General features: G+C 33.3%; 1 protein-coding gene across 3 annotated transcripts in view; it reads left to right on the top strand.

Annotated features, from left to right (window-relative positions):
• LOC150094438 (rho GTPase-activating protein 12-like) overlaps positions 1 to 21,355 on the top strand; it is a 413,607-nt gene that overhangs the window by 110,079 nt on the left and 282,173 nt on the right. The gene's annotated exons all lie outside the window — the stretch shown is intronic.

The following is a 21,355-nucleotide window of genomic DNA, read 5'->3' as shown; positions in this document are numbered from 1 at the left end:
CCATTAAATTTATTTAAGAGGAAATGACTGACGTAGAAGCTTCCTTTGTTGAAAGTGGCAGTACACCATATCTCTTCCTGTTCTCTAAGTTATCGTATTTTATAATACATATTTTAGGTTTGGTGATCAAATATTTTTGTTAATTATGGAAAATGTTGTGGTTTCTGATAGTGAAGATTTTGAAACACCATATGGTACACCAAATGAAGATTTTGACTGGGTTATGGTATTATCTGTTAACCATGATAATTATGAGGTAATATTTATTTATATATATATTAGATTTGAAAATAAAATCTTGCAAGGATTCTTTATTTTAAAAAATAATCCTCCCCCTTTTTTTAGTTAAGAATTTTTATGAATATATTTTAGAATAGGTGTAATTTTTTGAACTTTTTTAAAGTTTTTTTTCTAATCGCCTTTATTGTTCATTTTTCTGACGCATAGATTAGAACTGATTTGATATTAAGTAACTTAATTTTGTTTTTAAGTCTATTTGCTTTGATCTCCATATTTTCCCTAATGTTAAAATTATGTGTGCTCATCACTGTTCAATTACCTAGGATCAATAATAAAGTTCTCTGCTGTTTATAAATTTGACCATCCTGTACTGTCTTCTTTTTTGTTTATTCTAAATCCAAGCTCAAAACTTTTTCATATGTTGTATATGTGCTAGTAAACATGATCTGCTAAATCTAGGTCATGTTGATGTTCTATTAAATTCCACTATATTTCTCATAACCAAATCTACAGCAAAAGAAATCTTGTTGAAGAAAGAATGCAGCTTTGGCTAACTCCTGTTTAAAATTAAAATTTTTCTATAAGTTCTCCATCGTGTATGATTTGTATTTTATATATATATATGTATATATTTTCAACTATGTTGATAATTTTATATTGTATGCCAAAATATGACATTCATTTCCATATTGCTTCTCTGTCAAAAGGTTTTTCGAAAACAACAAAGTTGACATAAAGATTTGATTTGACTGTTCTATTGTTGCTATTTGATCTATTCATGATCCGTTGGCTCTAAGTTCTTGTAAGGTTAAAATCTTCTTTCAAATATATTTGTAAATTTCTTAAAAAAACTTTTTTTTAAGAATGTTATTTTTGCTGAAAAATGCAGCGGAGTTGTTTTTGATCAACTAGGTTTCATAGAGATTATTATTACTACTACTACTACTACTACTACTATTATTACTACTGAGTATTATAGATATAAGTATCTATAATACTCAGTTATATAAGAATGTCATAAAATTCTTTATAAGATTACATTATTTGCAAGTGGCCTTTAATATGAGATAATGAAAAAATTCTTATATTTATATTGATAGAATAATGATTTTAAGGATAATAAGATACATTTTATAAAATATCAAAAAATAAAGTATTTTTTTTAAATGGATCAACTAGAAATCTTGAGGCGGGGGGGAACTCTTTCAGAAACCTGTACTGTATATGTTCAAAGCTATTACCTCTTATTTTCTGTTATTATTATTTCCTCTAATTTATTTTCACTCTTTATGAAATTTTGAAAAATATAGATTTAAAAAATTTTTTTATTTTAAATTAATGTTTCATTATTTGGTATAATATTGTCGAACTATGATGGATTTAATTCTTCCAGATAAAATCTAACTGTAGATATACTAGTTGTTATATTGGTTAGATTTCTCACATGTTAATGGACTATACACAGTTAAAAACACCATTATTTCAGACACAGATATCAGTATAACACATATGCAGTTGGAACCATTCTTGCTTTGCAGAACAAACATACATCGTCTAAGAGCATTTGTGCTGTGCTGTTTGTGGTTCAGAAGTAAACCACTATTGTTGGAAGATTTTTTCAAAAACTATTGCTTTTTTGATTTTCATCCAAAAGGTATGTTGATAACATAGATGGGCTTCGAGATATTTTTCACTTATTTATTTACATAATTTGGAAACTCTGCTCTAGAGAACAAACATAAAACTTTTTCATGTCATTTCAGACCTTCACTGGATGATGAAATTTATTTTTTACTTAAAGATCATCACAAAATATCCATGCCATTAGCAGGATTTAAGATTGCAGCCTGTTAGTTGAAGAGAAAGAATGCTAACCACTTGGTCACCCTGTCCACCAGATTCCTTGCTCATAAACACAAAATCAAGTAAAGATTTTGCATATATATATATATATATATATATATATATATATATGTAGAAAGTATTTTACCTTGGGTATAATAAATGTTATAGATACCAAGCTATTTTAAACCTGGTTTTACTCCATTTCCCAAGTAAGCAAACAGACAAACAAGTCAAGTTTGCGCCTGCAAGTGTTGCAGGTCTAGCTGATCCTACACGTAGTGCAAGACCAAGGCAACTCATGTAAAAGTAGAATAAGCTCTGATCACTAATCTTAATATTTACCTTTAAAGCAAAGCACATCTCCTGGAGATGTATGATGTTTTGTATTAAAGGCAAGGGGGGCTACTACCCAGACCAGTTTCGACCTTTATTGAGGTCTCATCAGTGGGAGCCAGGCTAGAAAAATACCAAGATTTTAGTAATACAGAGCTTATAAGTATTTTACATTTATATCTCCTCCTGAGATTTTGATTTAATAAGGTTAAAACACCTTATGTTAACTTGTTCTGGTAAAATACCAACTCCTTGGTATTTTATGCACTCCTTGCAAAGGTGGAGCAAGCTACCAACTATTTGGTAGCTTGCTCCACCTTTGCAAGGAGTGCCCTGGTGTTGTACCACCTCACTCCAGTCCTGAAGATACTTTCAGGTGCAACCTTTGTTTGCTCACACTTGGATAAAGGATTAAACTTAATTTATTATACTCTAATCAAGCGAAAAATAAACTTTCTAATCTTCCATAAATAATAGTTTGATTCATTAATTATAAAAATCAAAATTCTCTTTCCATTGCTGACAGGTGGTGGGTACTGCAAAAAAAAATAACCTGTTCTGTTGTAATGGAATGGTCCCTCCTCTTAGGGTATCCTTGAAACTTCAATAAGTTATGAAACAAAGTGTTGTTGCCAGCACCCATCTTGCAGAAGTTTGTGGCAAAAGAGATTAATGATTTCATTATACCAAATTTTACTTTTTTTAATGGAAATAATGTCAATGCCAAAGTGTTTAGCAGTCTTAGAGTTAAGCACAGAATTGTTTTACTATTCAGGAACAATATCAGCTTCTGGACCTTTATAATCATTTACTCGAAACAGGGTACGATGAAAACCCAGGTAGTACAGGAGAAGGTCTACAATATTTTATGGATTTTTGAGTGTTGCTTTAAAATCCAAATCCACAGGAAATGAAAAAAGGCAATTATATATAATTGCCTTTTTTCATTTCTGTGATGTCTGTAATATTTGTTATGTACAACTGAGCAGTAAAGATTATGGTTTTGAGTACTATAGCTATGGAAGAAAAGGAAAGTGGCCCTATTTTCTAGTCTTCTAAGATTTCAATGTTCTTGTATGTAAGTTCTTGAACTGATAATATTGGGTAAGCGAAGAAGGGAATTCAAAGTATAATGAAGCTCTTTGGGATTAGTCCAAGATCCCACTTTCTAAAAACTTTTAATTTTGTCTTGTCTGCATTAGTAGTTAATCTACTGATCTTGCTGAATTTTTCCAAAATTCCAAAAAAAAGATATATATGGAATCATTATCCTTCAAAGTGCCCATTATATTATCAGAATATGCTAATACCTTATTTTCCTTCAGAGTTGAAGGAACTGTTATTCCTTATACAACACGTATTGTCGACTTTCTGTAAGAAAGGTTCAAGAACAAATGCCAAGAGCAATGGACGAGGGCAACTTTCTTGACTCCTTTTTGAATTTGACTTGGTCTGACAGGAACCCATTAACTAGGAGGTGGGTAGTTGAATTGGCATAGGCTATTTTGATAATGGATAGCAGTTTTTTACACACACACCAAATTGCTGGATGTCGAACAGAAAGGGATGCTAGGCATCATCAAACTTGAGTAAGGTCTGCTGATAGCACTGCCATCGACTGCTTTTTCATATTAACTAAACAGAGTAGAGTAGATCACATAGCAGAAACAGATTAAATTCTACTGCTCAGCCTGGAACTCCATGCACTTGTGTGCTTTTAATTATGTATCTCATTTGCACTTTGAGCCTATTTTTGATAATCTGGAAAAATATCTTGTAGTCAGTATTAGACAGAGAAATAGATCTCCAGCTGCTGATCAAGTGTGATCTCTATTAGAATTTGGAATGAGGATGGTATGGTTTGCTACAAATTCACTTGGTATGCATCCTGACAAGAGAAAGAATGAAACAGTATAACTAGAATGGGAAGAATAAAATTCCAGGCTTTGCAGTAAAGTTCTATTCTCTAGACCATCAGGTCCTGGGGATTTTCTTGACTGGCATTATTTATAGTTTGTGGTAACTTCAGATGCTGTAATTGGTCTGTCAAGCCCATCTTGGATATGAACAGGAAAGCCATTAATGTTCCAAGAGATAATTTCATACAGTACTATTGTTTTTGTAGTGTTTTTGAAAGGAAAGAAGGGTCTTGAGTGGTGGGCATGTCTTCACCATCAACATAGATTTGAGTGATAGTCCTTTCTTTGTGGAATTTAGTGAATTATCTATTGAAGAATGAAGGGCTATCTGGTAGCTGCTGTATTCATATTTTAAAATTTCTCTCTTCTACTTATTAGGATTTGCACCTAATAAGTTTTTGGGCTTTCCATTTCTATCTCTTTGTTAATGTTTCTAATGGTGTTGTGACATTCTATACCTTAGAGATACCAAGAAATTATATACTTGGTTTAATCCTTTATCCAAGTGTAAGCAAACAAAGTTCCTGAAATATAATCAGGACTAGGGCAACTCATATATAGAAGCTAATGACTTCACATCACTTGCCTTAGTATCTCATAATGCATATATGCTCATTTCCATAAGGATATGTGCTTTGCATTATGGGATACTAAGGCAAGTGATGTGAAGTCATTAGCTTCTATTTATAGTATAATTATATACTAGTTCCCCTAGTCCTGATTATATTTCAGGCGCAAACTTTGTTTGCTTACACTTGGATAAAGGATTAAACCAAGTATATAATTTCTTGGTATCTTTAATTTATAGTATAACCAAGTGGGAAAACTTCCAATCACATTCTATACCATTGCATTGGTTTGCTGTGAACCAGCTTCTCTCTCTCTCTTTATACAGGTCTTTCAACTTTTTTCTTTTTAAGAAAGCCTGTTCCTTTTCCCATTTAAGCATATTCTGTTTTACTGCTTGGTTGAATTTTAACCACATATCCCAATTCCAAGTAATAACCTTATTCCAATTTGAACAGAGGATCTGAAATTTGGTTGAAAAGATCAGCAGAAAATTTGGAAGTCTCCATGGTCCAGAACGGATCTCTGCTTTTTCTATGCATTGGAAATTAAGTAAGACTGGATTATGATCTGACATGTTGATTTTCAAGATGTTTTATCTGATTATCCTATTTATAAGGGAAGAAGAGATATAAATTCAATCAAGGCTCATACCAATACCTTGATTCATGTATGAGTAAGCCTGGAGATTAGGATTGCGAATCCTCCACATGCCTCGACAATGCTAGTTGAGCATTGTCGAGGCATGTTTTAAGCTATGCATATCCCACTTTTCCACTCCTGGAGTGCCCTATTTTGTCTAATGTAGGATTTGTCAATACAATTCCAGTCTCCAGCTGCTGTGATGTAGTGGGCACCGTATAAAAATGGCTCCACTTCCTGGAATAATTTTTGTCTAACTGTTCCATTGGATGGAGCATAAACATTTATAAACCTTATTCCACAACCACAATATTTCCAGTCTATGAAGGAAGAATCTTGAAGATTCTTCCTTCTGCATCCCTTTGGATATTACAGAATGCCTCAAGGAGGGGGGACAAGAATAAGAACTACTCCAGCCCTATGAAATCTTCCAAAGCCCCAATAAGAAAGAAGTGGATCTGCAGAAGTATTTTTCTTGCAGAAACAAAAAACTGATATTATGGTGTAGCATAAGTTTCCATATGGTTTCTTGTTTAATTTGCCCGTGGAATCCTCTTACATTTCATGAGGCAATGCAGAAAGGAGATGCTGTGATTAGTGAAGTGTTACTGGTAAGTCTTTAACTTCTAGGTTTTGGATGAACCTGATGAGGTCTTCAATCTGTGAAGGAGCAATTGTGTAGCCTGCTTCTTGTAAACTGTTTTTCAGGTGCTTTCCATTATTTCAGTTTCATGCCTATCATTCCTGATTTGGAAGCTAGTTATTTTCTTTTTATGTAGATGATAATCGTACTGAGAAAACTTTGAATCAGTAAACTTTATTATATTTTCTTTAATTGTATCTTTTGCTTTCTCTCTATTAGCATGGGATAGTTCTTCATAGTTCATAAACTCTTCTGAGCTGAAGAGTCTTAATTTGATGATCCACAACGTTCTCCATCTTTATTACTTCTTTTTCATTTAGATGTAGTTCCTATTTTTAACACATCTTTTAATATTTTTTTTTTGTTTATCCTCCATTTTTTTTATTATTAATTTTGTTGCTAATACTAAGTTCACTATTGGTAATTTCAGCTAATGTTGTTCCATCCATATTTGACTAGGAAAGTGGCTCCTGCAGTTCTGGAATTTGGACTAATTTCTGACTGATTTGGTTGTGCACTTTTTGTGATTTTATCAAGTATAGTTTGTTTAAAAGCTCCATCTGTACTATACTGAATTGGAAGATCCAGGAACTTCTTTATGCCTCATATACATGCCTTCTTTATTCTTCTGATATACATGGTATTCTTATTGGCTCTACCAGTGCTCCCACTCGTTCAGTAAATGTACTGAAAGGACAGATGTTAATGCGGTGTTCTGAACTTTCGCAATTCTGACAGAGTTTGAGACATTGATTAGCTATGTGTCCGTCCTTCATGCAGTTGAAACATTTAGATTTGGCCCAGTTACCACCCAAGTGATCATATGAATCACAACATAGGCACTGCCTTTGTACTCCAGGATAGTTTACCATAACTTGGGTTGTACTGATGCTGACAAAATTTAGTATGGGAGTCCACAATGGATACATTGTGAAGGTGGCATCACAGAAAACCAGTTTGTATCTTCACCTGATAAACCCTTTCGTATGTTACTAATTTTACCCCATTTCGAGAATGTCTGTATAAGAATTTCATTACTCTTCTCTATATTTCCATTGGAATCTTTAGATTTTTACTGTTTTAACCTGGTTTCCAACCATTACAGGAATAACTGTGCTGCCTTTGAAAGTAAAATAATGTAATAGTTGTCTCTTATTTCCACATCTTTAACAACAATTAAATATTTCCCTCTACCATATGGGGTTAAAGAATAAATCTTACTAGCACCAATTATCTCTTTTAAACCCTTAGTCACCCATCTTACTTCTTCACATTGTTTAATTTCAATTCCTAGAGTTTGCACCCTTGGAGGAATTGGTACCATTATCTCGGGTGAAGATAAAGACTAAAACCTCTGCATTTGATTTTAAGGGAATAAAAAAAACAAACAAAAAAAAAACCTTTCAGTCATAAGACTGAGAATTAAATAATCCTGTGGTATAGAAATAATTCTACACATTACCAGCAAATGCTCTATTTGAGCTACTATAAAATGGCAGCTGTGATACTGCCAGAAGTAATCCCGTAATGCAGATATTATTATTTCGACACCTCTAGCGAGTCCAAAGACTCATCAAGGGAGAGCACCTCTACAACTGTCTCCACCACTCATTCACTAATTATCCATCAACTGACCGCAACTACCTCAATGCCATCTATCGCCGACCACCACCACTAGTTTTCCCACAGACAATCACAAACATCCATGCCCAGGGTGGGATTCGAACCCGCAGCCTTTTGGCTGGAGAGCGGATACGCTAACCACTTGGCCAGCTAACTGCACTATATTAACTTCACTATAAGCAATCTTAATATTTACTTTAAAAAAAAAAAAAAACTAGTGCTAGTGGGGACAAAACCACCACTAGCACTAGTAAAATAAAATCAAAGTGAAAAACAAACAAAAAAGGAAAAACTAAAGTACTTATCTTGCCAAAATCCAAGCTGTCAGTAGGAGAGCCAGACTTTTGTTGAGGTCTCATCAGTGGGAGCCTGACCCAGAAGTGATACCAAGGTTGAAGTAATGCAGATATCATATTTTTATATATAAGTAGCCAAAAAAGGTGTCACACTTAATATATTACTAAAATACTTTGGATTAGAGATAGATGTTGAAAGTTTGTCACTTGGTTATACTATGAATTAAAGATGCCAAGAAATTATATTCTTCGTTTAATCCTGGCAAATTCATGTATAGAGGCTAATGACTTCACATCACTGTGAAGGTTTGGGTCTGGCTTCTGCTGATGAGACCTCAATAATGCTCTAAACCGGTCTGGGTAGTGACTCTTCCCATAATGCATAGCATCATACATGTTTGTAAGTAGATGTGCTTTGCATTATGGGATACTAAGCCAAGCGATATAAAGTCATTAGTCTCTATATATGAGTTTCCCAGTCTTTTAGTTATTTCACTTTCAAATCTTTTTGCAAGAACTAAAGTTGTGAATGTTATCTCAGACCAGAATGTTCAGTTTGCTTGGCATCACTGGATATTGTTTTTTGCCTGCTTTCACAGTGTTACAAAAAATAAATAAATAAAATAAAATAAAAATGAAAACAAAGCTAAATTTCATATATCTACTCTGTATCCAGCAGGCTCCAAGCTCAAATCCTATTGTGGGCATGGATATTTGTGATTGTCTTTAGGTTGAAAATAATTTTCATCATATAATATGAAACCACTGTCTTGTTTATTTGAAAGCCTTGAAGTGGCTTGAAAAAGTTCCATGTTTGGACCCTATAGTGGGATTTGCATATTATGTAAGAATATATAATTAAGAATATACAAAAAATTAATAGAAAAAACTCCTTAGCTTACCCACAATACAGTATGTGGCATAGATTTACAATCTTTTTTGGAAGTCACATTAAAAAAAAAAATTACATAAATTGTTCTTAAATTTGACAAGATCTTAAGTTATATATTATTTATTCATTTATTTTATTTTTTATTATTTTATTAATTTTTTTTTGAAAGCATGTTTGTCTTCCTACTGAAATAAGCCATAGTAGAGAAGAGAAATCAGAAGGTTGTCTGTAAGTGGCACAGTGAGTTTTTTTCCCAGAAAATCAGGTTTTTCATCCCACTTAGAAGTAGATGGCTTTGATGTAGGTGATTGGTAGTAGAGGTTTGATGTAGTAGTGGAGACAGTGTTGTGTAGTAGGTGTCCTCCTGCGATGGGTCTCCTTGGAGGTGTCACGAATAATAATAATAATAATAATAAATCAGCCATGAGAGCACATGCAATTTACAGACAAAAATACTGCTATTGATGGTGGGCAGTAGATATCATTAATGTTAGTTGCGTGTAGCTGGCTGGAGAATAGAGTAGTAAGAGAGATGGTGAGATGTGTATAGTGGTGTAGAGTGCTCTCTCACAATCAGTCCTTGAACTCCATGGTATATTGTAATATGTTCCATAATAATTATATATTTAGGTAATGCTTCCCTGACTAAGTAGTTTTATGAAGAACTACTTAGCACAGTACCTGTTGATGGCCTGAAGGTTAGGTAGCCTGGAAGCTAATCCTCTAGATCCCAACTTATTTTAATCGCGAACCCTTTTCACCTTGATTAAAAAAAAACTAAAAAAAAAAATGGGACCCTGAACAATTTTTACTGATTATAAATAAAACAACAAATAAAAAAACAAAAATAATTTATTGAAAATACAAAAACAGATTAATAACAGAAAAGCATCTATTATTAATCTGTTATTAATTCAAACTGGTAAGTAATGTGATGAATTAAACTTATTAATTTCTTTCAATATTCTTTCAAAATTTGGTTTAATTGTGGATAATTGAATTATAATATGAGGAGTGACTTCTGTATTTTGTTTTTGTCGAAGTGTAGAGCAAAAATCCTCTTTACCACAAATATGTGGTACTAAATGGCAAAAAACTGCCTTTTTGAATAAATTTGGATATTCTTCTTTTAAGTCACACCAAAATTCATTGAATGAAACTTCATTAAATTTAGTTTTTATTTTTTTGGCTGTTTGATGTCAGGTCGATGAGATTTTCATATTCTGAAGTAGATAGTTCCTCTGGTTTTTCTTTCATATTGAAAGGGTTGAGGGTGAAATAGTTAATTTCATCTATTAGTAGAGGAAAGTATTCATTTTATGCTACATTTATTGATTTTAGATGACAATTTCTTTTTGAATTTACTCATCGATTTTGCAGATTAGATTCCTGTAAAAAGTCACTTAAAGTTCAAAATGAATTCATATTATTTTTTTGAACAGTCATGGTCCAGTATTGTAACTTTCATAATAATGATCATAATTTATCTTTTGTGTTGAAAATATTTACATTTTTTTCCTTGAAGGGAGAGGGCAACATCATTCAATTTTGTGAATATATCTGTCAGATAAGCAATTTGACTCAACCACTATGCTTCTAGAGCAATCTATGAATATAAATTTGTGATTTTGTAAGACTATGGCAAGCTCTTCTCGTAATTTAGACAATCTGACAATAATTCTGTCGTGTGACAGCCATCTAATTTCAGTATGTACCAGCGAAGATGTATGCCAGCTGCCCATATTTTGAATAATCTTGTTTTTAACAGTTGTGTTTTCACAAAGAATAATTTTCACTGCTTCATCTAAAATACATTTTAAAACTGAAAGGGTATTTTCAGCAACCAGTGCATGTCCATGAAGAACACAGTGACTACTCGTACACATTTTAGCAACATTTTTAATTCATATTACTGCCCCTTTCACAGATCCTATCATTGACTTTGCACCATTGCTATATACATTGATACATTTCTGCCAACTTATTCCGTGAGTCTTCATAAAATCATCAATACATTTAAATATCATTTCTCATGTTGTATTGGTTTGTAAATTTTCACACAGTAACAAGTCTTCTTCAAAAGAATTATTGTAGTAATAACAAACTAAAATTAATAAATCGATAGGTTTGTAACATCAGTTGTCTCATTTAATTGTAAAGAGTACTCATCACACAACTGAAGTCTTAAAATAAATTCCTGCTCAATATCCTCAGCTATATCATGAATTCTGCATACAGCTGTATTGTTTGAGAAAGAAATTTTATCAGTTTGTTGACAGAGATTTCTCATCGAAAACACACACTGAACAATATCTTTAATTCATGGTTTTATCAGAGTTTCAGAAATTGTGTATGTGCTTCACTTGCAAGCACTATTCTGTAGCTTACTTTGTAGAAAGTTGTTGTTGTCCTTTCATTATCTGACAACATTTTTGATATAAAATGTTTATTTTTGTCAAGAGATTCAAATTTACTTTAAAAAAATATGACATCTTCAGAATATTGCATATTCTGAAGGGTTTGTTTCAAAATGTCTGTGCAATATAGCTGGTGGTAATGAACTATTTGATAAGATCTTATTGCTTAATATACATAACGTATCAGGGGCCTCAGGATTTCCTGTGGTCTTGAATCTGAGTAATAAATAACTTGAGTCATATTTACGTTTTTTATGACATAGAAATGAGTGTAACTATTTCATTTGGTCACTTACAAATCATCAGAATTTGTTGATAGAGTTAAAATATTCCCTCTTAAAAATGAAATTTAAATTATACCTAACAAAAAATTATATTCCTATTTTCATTTGTTCTATTCTACAATAACCATAAAAAACAAGTTTGCATGAACTGACGTTTGCTTTTTTGTATATTGAGAGTGAAATTAACTCAGTTAATTTCACTTTGAGTTATTACCATTACAATATAGAGCAATGTTTCTCAACTTGTGGTACATAGAAAAAGAGTTGGTGGTATGTGAATGACAGTTGATTTTTTTTTTTTTTTTAATTTATGAAATTATGAAAAATAAAATATTAAACTCCATCTTTCTCCACAAGATAAATAACGTTTTACCTTTTTTTCCTGGTCTAGCAGGAGTTGACAAATCATGTTGGTTTTGAAATATTTTGCTTGTTCAGTCTCCATGCAGAGAGCTATGTATTTCTCGGAAAGCTTAAAATTGCATGCAAGTTTAATCTCATTGTTTTCTGTCCTTTTTTACACAGCAGTGTTGCTTTAGTAAGTGACTGTGCAGCTTTGAGGATATAGTAAAGGTCTGCATCGGTCAACATAATGTCTTGTGCACTTGCTCCACATAATCGAATGTCACCACAATATGCAATTATGTTTTCTGGTGTATTTAATTTTAAACATTTAATTTAAATAAATGTAAAATAAGAATCACTTTGGAGTTAGATTTACATTTGAAATTAAGTAAAATAAAACCAGATGTGAAGTAACTAATTACTATCAAACAAACTCAAGTGTCACATTAAGCTAGTTATTTTTGTTAAATATTTGTTCATGTTCTTTCAATTTATTGCACATAATTGTTATTGATTACAATTAATTACCATGTTAATATGGTATTTTATAGTTCATTTTAAATTGTACATATTTCAATATATTTTAATAAATGATACCAAAAGTTTTCAGTTTTGGTGGTACAAATATTAAAAGAAGTTGAGGACCACTGATGTAGAACATTCCTTAGGGACACAAATAGCTTTGTAGTAAAGGTCCTTATTTAGATGTGATTCAATCTTTATTAATCTTAACAGTAACAAGCTGTGCTCAGTTCTTGAAAAATGATTGAGATCATGTTTTACATATCTAACATAAGCCATAGAGAAGAGTTAATATGCGAAGCTGTCTGATATACAGAGAGGCAGATGTTTTACTGTGTTTTCAGTGGTCTGTATTTGAAATGATTGTCAAATTTTTTTGCTATGTGGAATGTATATCATATGCAACTAATTTATATTATTGTATTAACTATAAAATACGTACTTTACTCAGGAGGGAAATAGTTTTATTGAATCATTGTGGCAATGAAAGTTTGATAAGAAAATTCATTATTTCAGTACTGAACGTTTTTTTTTAAATGATGGACCATTACAGCAAATCAGCCAGAGTACAGTAATAAATTTAGTTTAATCCTTTATCCCAGTGAGAGCAAACAAAGTTTGTGCCTGAAAATATCTTCAGGACTGAATATAGTGTTGTACTATCTTACCTGGGTAAGTAGTACTACTTACCCAGGCAACTCGGAGCAAAGGTGGAGCAAGCTACCAAAATTCCTATCCCAGTATCTCCCATAATGCAAAACACATCTCCTTGTGGATATGTATACTGTTATGCATTAAGGGATTGGCCACTACCCAGACTAGTTTCGACCTTTATTGAGGTCTCTTCAGTGGGAGCCAGGCCCAGAATTGGAGATACCAGGCAGAAGCAGTAGCAAGGTCATCTTTACCTATAGGAGTTGCCAAAAGGTTTTCCACCTTTTTTTTTTATTTTATTAAATTACTCTGGATTTAGAGAAAGAAGTTGAAAGTTTATTTTTCAATACATTTGCTCTGAGTTGCCTGGTGTTGCACTACTTACCCAGGTAAGATAGTACAACACTATATTCAGTCCTGAAGATATTTTCAGGCACAAACTTTGTTTGCTCTCACTGGGATAAAGGATTAAACTAAATTTATTATAGTCTAACCAAGTGAAAAATAAACTTTCAACATCTTTCTCTAAATCCAGAGTAATTTAATAAAAAAAAGGTGGCAAACCTTTTTGGCAACTCCTATAGGTAAAAATGACCCTGCTACTGCTTCTGCCTGGTATCTCCAATTCTGGGCCTGGCTCCCGCTGGAAGAGACCTCAATAAAGGTTGAAACTAGTCTGGGTAGTGGCCAATCCCTTAATGCATAACAGTATACATATCCACAAGGAGATGTGTTTTGCATTATGGGTGATACTGGGATAGGAGTGTTGGTAGCTTGCCCCACCTTTGCTCCGAGTTGCCTGGTGTTGTACTACTTACCTAGGTAAGATAGTACAACACTATATTCAGTCCTGAAGATATTTTCAGGCGCAAACTTTGTTTGCTCTCACTGGGATAACGGATTAAACTAAATTTATTATAGTCTAACCTAGTGAAAAATAAACTTTCAACAGCCAGAGTACAGTTAGTAGGCAGTAGTATTGCAGGCAGTTAGTGGCATTATGTGTAGATGGAGGATTGAATAGTGTAGATAGTGTTATATAGAATGGAATGCTTTACTGCAGTGAGTCCAAAGATTCCTTGGTGGTGTCATTTAACAACAGCATTAATAATCATAGCTTAGAAAGGATATACCTGTGTTCCCCTTATACAAATTATTATTTGTCAGTTCTGACAAAGGTTGAAAATGTGTAGTACATTATTGCCAGGAACTCCTGCTTTGAAAAAAAAACGTTTTAAATAACACTTCATCTCAGTTAAGCATCATTGTTCATATTCAGAGAAAAATTATCCATTACCTATTATGTTTTTATGAATGACCATAATAAATTTTTAAAGCTGAAAACTTATATAAACTTCTAGTCTATTCTACAGTAAGAGGGGATTGGGGATAAATCTGGTCTAAATATTTAATAACATAAATGTAAAACAACGATATAAAAAAAAAAAGCTTGTTAATTAACAGAGTGATTTTCTAAAGTAACAACTGTAATGCATGGAATACACTTAAACTAACAGGTGCCTTAGCATCAAGATGTCAGATGTGCAACGATCATTGTATTCTAATCACAGCCATGCGGGTTTTTGATGTACACTGACCAAAGCTAGTACAAATGAAGACCTTGGCTTTTGTTACACTGGGTTGGAAAATGTAGCATTTCAGCAGTGCCTTTTAATCTAAGTACATACTTTTTGAATTGAATATGTGGCATTCCTATGAACTAACAAAGTACCTGTTTTCCTTGTTGATATGAAATACTAATGCCACTGTGTTAGATTGCTGTTTATCAACACATCTTTGACATGTTCTTTCATATGGATTTCTCCAGATTGTCCTGTCTCTCTGATGTAACAGATACCTCATGCATATATAGTTTTATATATCCTGTCTCTTTATCCAGTTAACGTATATTCTTTGGATTACATAATAACCTTTTGTAAGATGTTATTGATGGTTTTAGGCATATCTTCTTCAGCTTCCCCCCCCCCCCAACAAACTGTTATTTTTCCACTCAAGACCTGCTAACAATGCATAAATCCCAAATCTGCCTATCCTCAAAATGCTGCTCACTTAGAACTTCACTAAGAATGCTTAATGCTCTCTAAAAGGGGGAAACCAGTCAATTAATTGATGACTCTTGTCTTGTAGATTAACTCCACTTTCTCAGAGATGTTCTGTATGTATAGGTATTTCCATAGACAGAGTTCTGCCAAACTGTAGTTAGATCCATTCAGTATCAAGCCTTAAACTTATAAAAGAAACGTCTTTTCTTCTTCCTCTTTCATTCCATTTACCTCTGTTCAAGAAGCATGTCACAGATTCCTTCTTCTCTCATTATGACACTGAATCTCTGTAGATCTTGCAGCCTTTTATGTATGGGTCTTGATATAAAGGAAAATAAAAATCATATATCCAGAAAATCCTTATTTTTAACTTTTAATCACTTTTATCATCTCTAATTTCTTCCAGTTATTATTTTTTCCATTTCTTAGCCTTTTTTTTTTTTAGTTATCTCTGGAACATGTCCTCAAGATATATTTCTTTATATTTTTCCCATATCTTTCCTATAACTTCTTTTAAGCTACTTTTACAAATAAAATGTATCCATTCTGTTAAGACAGAAGAGAATACCAAAGGATTGGAATAATGCTATCCTTCTTACAGTTTTTTATAAAGAGAGACAGGATATTAAAATTACTGTCCATTCAGCATCCTTTCAACAGTATATACAAAATTTTTACAAAAATCATTAGCAACAGAATGCAGACCAAGATTTTTGCCAACCTCTACAACAAGCAGGATTCAGGAAAGATTGAGCACTATTGATTGATTGTGTGTATGTGTGTGTAATAAGATAAACCATTGAAAAGGCCCTACAATATCATGGAATTGAAAAAATTTATATAGATATGTTTAAATCACAAACATAAAAATTCAGTTGCATGTATAAAATCAGGAATAAATATGAAACTTCCTATAAAAAGAGACAGCCAATTTCATCTAAATTATTTATAGCAGTCCTAGAAGACAATTTTAAATTTGAAATTGAAAATAGAATTGAAAAATAGAATTATGGTAATTGGGAAAGAACTAAATCACCTGCAATTTGCTGATAACATTCTTCTTTTATGAAACTCTGCAGAACTTCAACAAATGATCACTGAATTGAATGCAGAAAGTAAAAAAAAAAAAAAAAAAAAAAAAAAAAAAAAAAAAAAAGATTTCATTGTATAAAGCCCTGATCAGACCACATCTGAAGTATTGTGCTCAGATTTGGTTCCCAGGATTTGAATAACAAGTAAAGAGGCAGATAACAAAAATATCAGGACTGTAGGATGTTAATTATGAGGATGGACCGAGGGAATGCAAACTGCAAAGTTTGTGTATAGGAGAGGTGATATGATTGAGACATTTAAACTGTTGAGAGGTAGCTACAGGGTTGACACTAGAGTTTTTTTTTTCATATAGAAAAAGGGGAAAGAATGAGCAAAGAGGCCATCCCTGGAAGTTGAGGAGTGGTTTCTTTGCATGGAGGGTGGTTGAACTATGAAATGTATTTGCTTGATAGGGTGGTTGAAGCATGACTGTTGAATGGGTTTAATGAGTAGTATGAATAGACTTTGTTTTGTCTGGGATGGGCCTCCCATATCATCTTGTGACAGCATGTGGTGATCCTGAATAGTAATAATAAATATATAACCAAAAAGCAATATATATGGAACATTGGGAATTTACCTTATAAATTTACCTAGGACAAAAGATCACACTAGAGGGAGACTGTGAAGAAGAAATTATCTATAGAATTCAACTTGTTTGGGTAGCCTTTGGAAAACGTAAAACACTCAAAGGGAACATCCTAATCTGCCTTAAAATAAAAATATTTGACAGTTGTATACTTCTAGTCATGAGATCTGAAAATGAACTACCCAGAAGAAAATAAAAATATCACTTCCTGGTATTACCTTCTGAGGGAGAAGAAGGTTCCGGAGAAATATGTCAAGTTGGTGCAGGAAATGTACAGAAATGTGAAGACAAGTGTTCGGACCTGTCTGAGACAGACAGAAAGTTTTCAAGTAACAGTTGGCTTGCATCAAAGGTCAGCATTAAGTCTGTTTCTGTTTAATATTGTGATGGAGGTGGTAACAACGGAGGTGAGAGAAGATGCGCCTTGGACAATGTTGTATGCAGATGACATCTTGCTGTGTGCAGATTCAAGAGAAGAAGCAGGAACTAAACTGGAAAGATGGAGAAAAGTACTGGAAGATAGAGGTATGAGACTGAGCAAAAGTAAGACAGTATATGTGTTGCACAGTGGGCGGAGGACAGGAGACAGATCTGGAGCTGGAAGGAAATGTCATCAGGAAGGTGAGAGACTTTAGATACTTAGGTTCAACAGTGGAAGAAGATGGAGGAGCTGAGAAGGAAGTGGGATGCAGGATACAAGCGGGTTGGAGGAACTGGAGGGAGATGGCTGGAGTGTTATGCGATAAGAGGGTGCCGATATATCTGAAAGGCAAAATCTATAGGACAGTAGTGAGGCCAGCTATGACATATGCTATAGAAACTGTGGCCCTGAGGAAAAATAACATCAGCAGGATAGAAGTAGCAGAGATGAGAATGCTTAGATGGATGTGCGGTGTGACCAGAAAGGATCGTCTGAGAAATGACTATGTCAGGGGAACAGTGAAAGTTACGAACTTAGGAGCAAAAATACAGGAGGCAAGGTTGAGATGGTTTGGTCATGTGATGAGGAGGGAGGACGAATATGTGGGAAGAAGGGTCATACAGATGGATGCGCAAGGAAGATGGAAGCGTGGGTGGCCAAAGAAGAGATGGAGGAAGCTGGTAGAAGAGGACTTGAGGATGAAGAACTTGGATGTCGTGACAACCCAAGCCAGGAAGGTGTGGAGGAGACTCATTATCAACGGTGACCCCACTTAAGTGGGAGAAGCTGCAAAAGAAGAAGAAGAGAAGACTTCCTGGTATTACCATTAAAGACAAAGCACAATGATTGGATGAGAAATCATACTAGGGTGAGAGACATAACAGCCATTAAAAGATCCAAATGGCAGCATAGAGATTACATTGCAAGAAAATGGACAAAATTGATATCTGAATGGTATCCTAGAGAGAAAAGAACTAAGAATAAAGAGGTTAGTGGGAGGATGAGATTAAAGAGATGTCTGGAACTCAGTGGCATAGAAAAACTCAAAGAACTGTATGGAGACTTTGGGAGAGACCTTTGTCTGGCAGTGGACAGAAAGTGTTTGATGATGACAACTTTACACATCAGCAACATTTCTTCTTTTGCTGATCTTCTAGTTTAACTTCTACAGTTTACTATGATGTGATTTTTTTTTATCCTAGGAATTATTGCTACATGACTCCCTGGCTAAATGAAATGTTTTCTTCAGAATTTTTACCACTTACTAAGTTTAGGTTCTTGTTTCAAACTCTTTCACTTTTTATTCAGTAGTATTTGTATATTTGTGTCTGTGGTTAATTTCTATAAGCTGCTTAACCTTGATTCTTTATAAAACTTACAATATTCATTGCAATACTTTCTTGTTCCTGACTAAATAATGATGGCATCCTATTTCAGGTCTTCATTTCTGTTGATGGAAAATCAGAGGTAAAATAGATAATTATTATTACATGATGACTCCAAGGAGTCCAAAGACTCATCGAGGGAGGGCACCTACTCTACAACTCTCCACCACCACTCCATCCATCAACTACAGCAAACTGCTACTACCATCATCACCTACACCAATGCCATCTATCTACTGCCAACCACCACTAGTATTTTTTGTCTATAAATTGTGTGTGTTCTTAAGGCTGATTTGTCTGTATGCAGGATGGAAAATGAAAGTTTCTAGTAGGGAAAAACCCTGCTACCTCTGTATGAGATCAGCTAACTAGCCTTCAATTGAAAAAAAAACACGCAAAGATTCCTCTCATCACAATGAGAATCGAACTTAGGCCTTTCCCAATTGTAGGATGTAATGTACTGTTGTTCTTCAAATTGTGCTATGGAGGCTATATAATAAAGTTCATAATTAATGAAACATTCTAGTGGTAACAGTGACTAGTATAATTGAAGCTGTAAAGCAAAATATAATTGAGAAATAATATCAAAGTAGGATTTCTTAAGTTAGGAATGTCCACATATCTGACTGGCATTTGATGATAATATAATTGACCAAGCTTTTAGAAGCATTATCAGTATGTTTGTTTATCATCATCATCATCATCATCATGCGTATCAAGGATTTAGGCCTAGCATGGCATGTTCCAGCCTTAGAAGTCATCGTTGAATCGTTTAAGAGGACATCCTGGTTTTCTTTTTCCTAATGGCTTGTACTTTAAGGCTTGTTTTGGTAATCTTTCTGTTTTCGTTCTTTGAACGTGTTCCATCCATTTATGTTTATATTTTTTAATTTTTTCTATTACTGCTTCTTGGTTTAATTCTTTCATAATATCTTCGTTTCTTTTGTGATCAAATAGGGTATACTTTGCAGTTTTTCTCATAAACTTCATTTCTGCTGTTGTTAATCTTTGTTTGTCTTTTTGTTTTATTGTCCAGATTTCACTTCCATACATTAAGACCGGTAGGGCTAATGTATTGTGTACTTTTAGCCTGGTTTGTTTTTGAACTAGGTTTGGTTTAAATATAGAGTTAATTACACCAGTTATTTTTAAATATTTTGCAATTTTTACGTTTATATTTTTTTCATTTTCATATGTGATCATACATCCTAGGTAGTTAAATTAATTCACCTGTTCTAAGATCTTGTTATCTATTACTATTTTAGTTCTTGCTGGATCTTGTCCTTTAAAGGCCATAGTTATTGATTTTTCTGTTGATATTATCATAATCTTTGGATATCTCATTTAGATTTAAAATAGCTTTCTGTAAGTTAACTTCAGAATTTGTAATTATTATTTGGTCGTCGGCAAAGAGGAGAGTGTTTAAGTTAACTGTAGGAGAAAGTTTAATTCCTTGATGTAAATTTTTACTCTATTTTATTATTATTTCATTTAAGTAGATATTAAAAAGAGTTGCTGAGAGGGGACATCCCTGTCGAACCCCTTGGTTTATCTCTCTTGTACATGATAGCTCGTGATTTAATCTTATTTGTATTTGATTATTTTCATATATACTTGTGATAGCTTTTAGGATATTATTTGGTATTTGTCTTTCTTTTAATATGTTAAATAATGTTTCTTTTAACTTTGTCAAATGCTTTTTCGAAGTCAATAAATGCAGTATGTGTTTCTAAATTATATTCTCTTCTTTTCTCTATTATTAATTTTAGGCAAAAGGCTGGGTCTATACATGATCGTCCTTTTCTAAATCCATTCTGTACTTCTAGAATAAAGTTTTCGGAATATTTCATTAGTTTGTTATTTAAGATTCTGCTATATATTTTGTAAAAGGAATTTAGTATACTGATACCTCTATAATTTTTAGGGTCATCTCTATTACCTTTCTTAAAGATAGGAATCACAATTGCTTTTTTCCATTCTATTGGGGGGATACCAGTTGAGTAAATTTTATTTAAAATTTACTCAACTGGTATCCCCAATGTTTGTTTATATTTTTTTAATATTATTTATAAAATCATTCACATAAAAAGATAGGGAATAGATGAAAATGGATGAACTAGAAATATTTGAAATGCTAAATAAAGTTAATATGTGCTTCAAGGTATCACCACATTCTTTATCAGATATATAAAGGAATTAACAGTATCCTCAATTAACTTGTTTAATATAAGTCTTAAAACTAGTATTATTCTATGACCTGATGGAGTCAAGGACTCATCTAGGAGGTCCTTTTGTCACACACACACACACACACACACACACACACACACACACACACACACACACACACACACACACACAGACACAGCTCATCATACTGCATCATAAACACTCAAATTCTCTGCAGACAACTCCCCCTCAGGCAAAGCATTCAAATCATTCCCAACTCTGCATGCAAAAAAAACCTGCTGCTCACACCCTCCTTATACAGCTTCCAGGGATGATCTTTGGTTCTCCCCTGATCTCCCACCATTTTCTGTAAAACCTCTTCAACATTGATCCTGTAACAACCCCTTACTAACT

Source organism: Typopeltis vanoorti, chromosome 22, assembly GCF_054136105.1.
Source record: "Typopeltis vanoorti isolate ZY-2024b chromosome 22, IOZ_Tvanoo_1.0, whole genome shotgun sequence".
Lineage (NCBI taxonomy): Eukaryota > Metazoa > Arthropoda > Arachnida > Uropygi > Thelyphonidae > Typopeltis > Typopeltis vanoorti.
The sequence above is the reverse complement of the archived record's forward strand: the minus strand, read 5'-3'. Positions and strand labels throughout refer to the sequence as shown.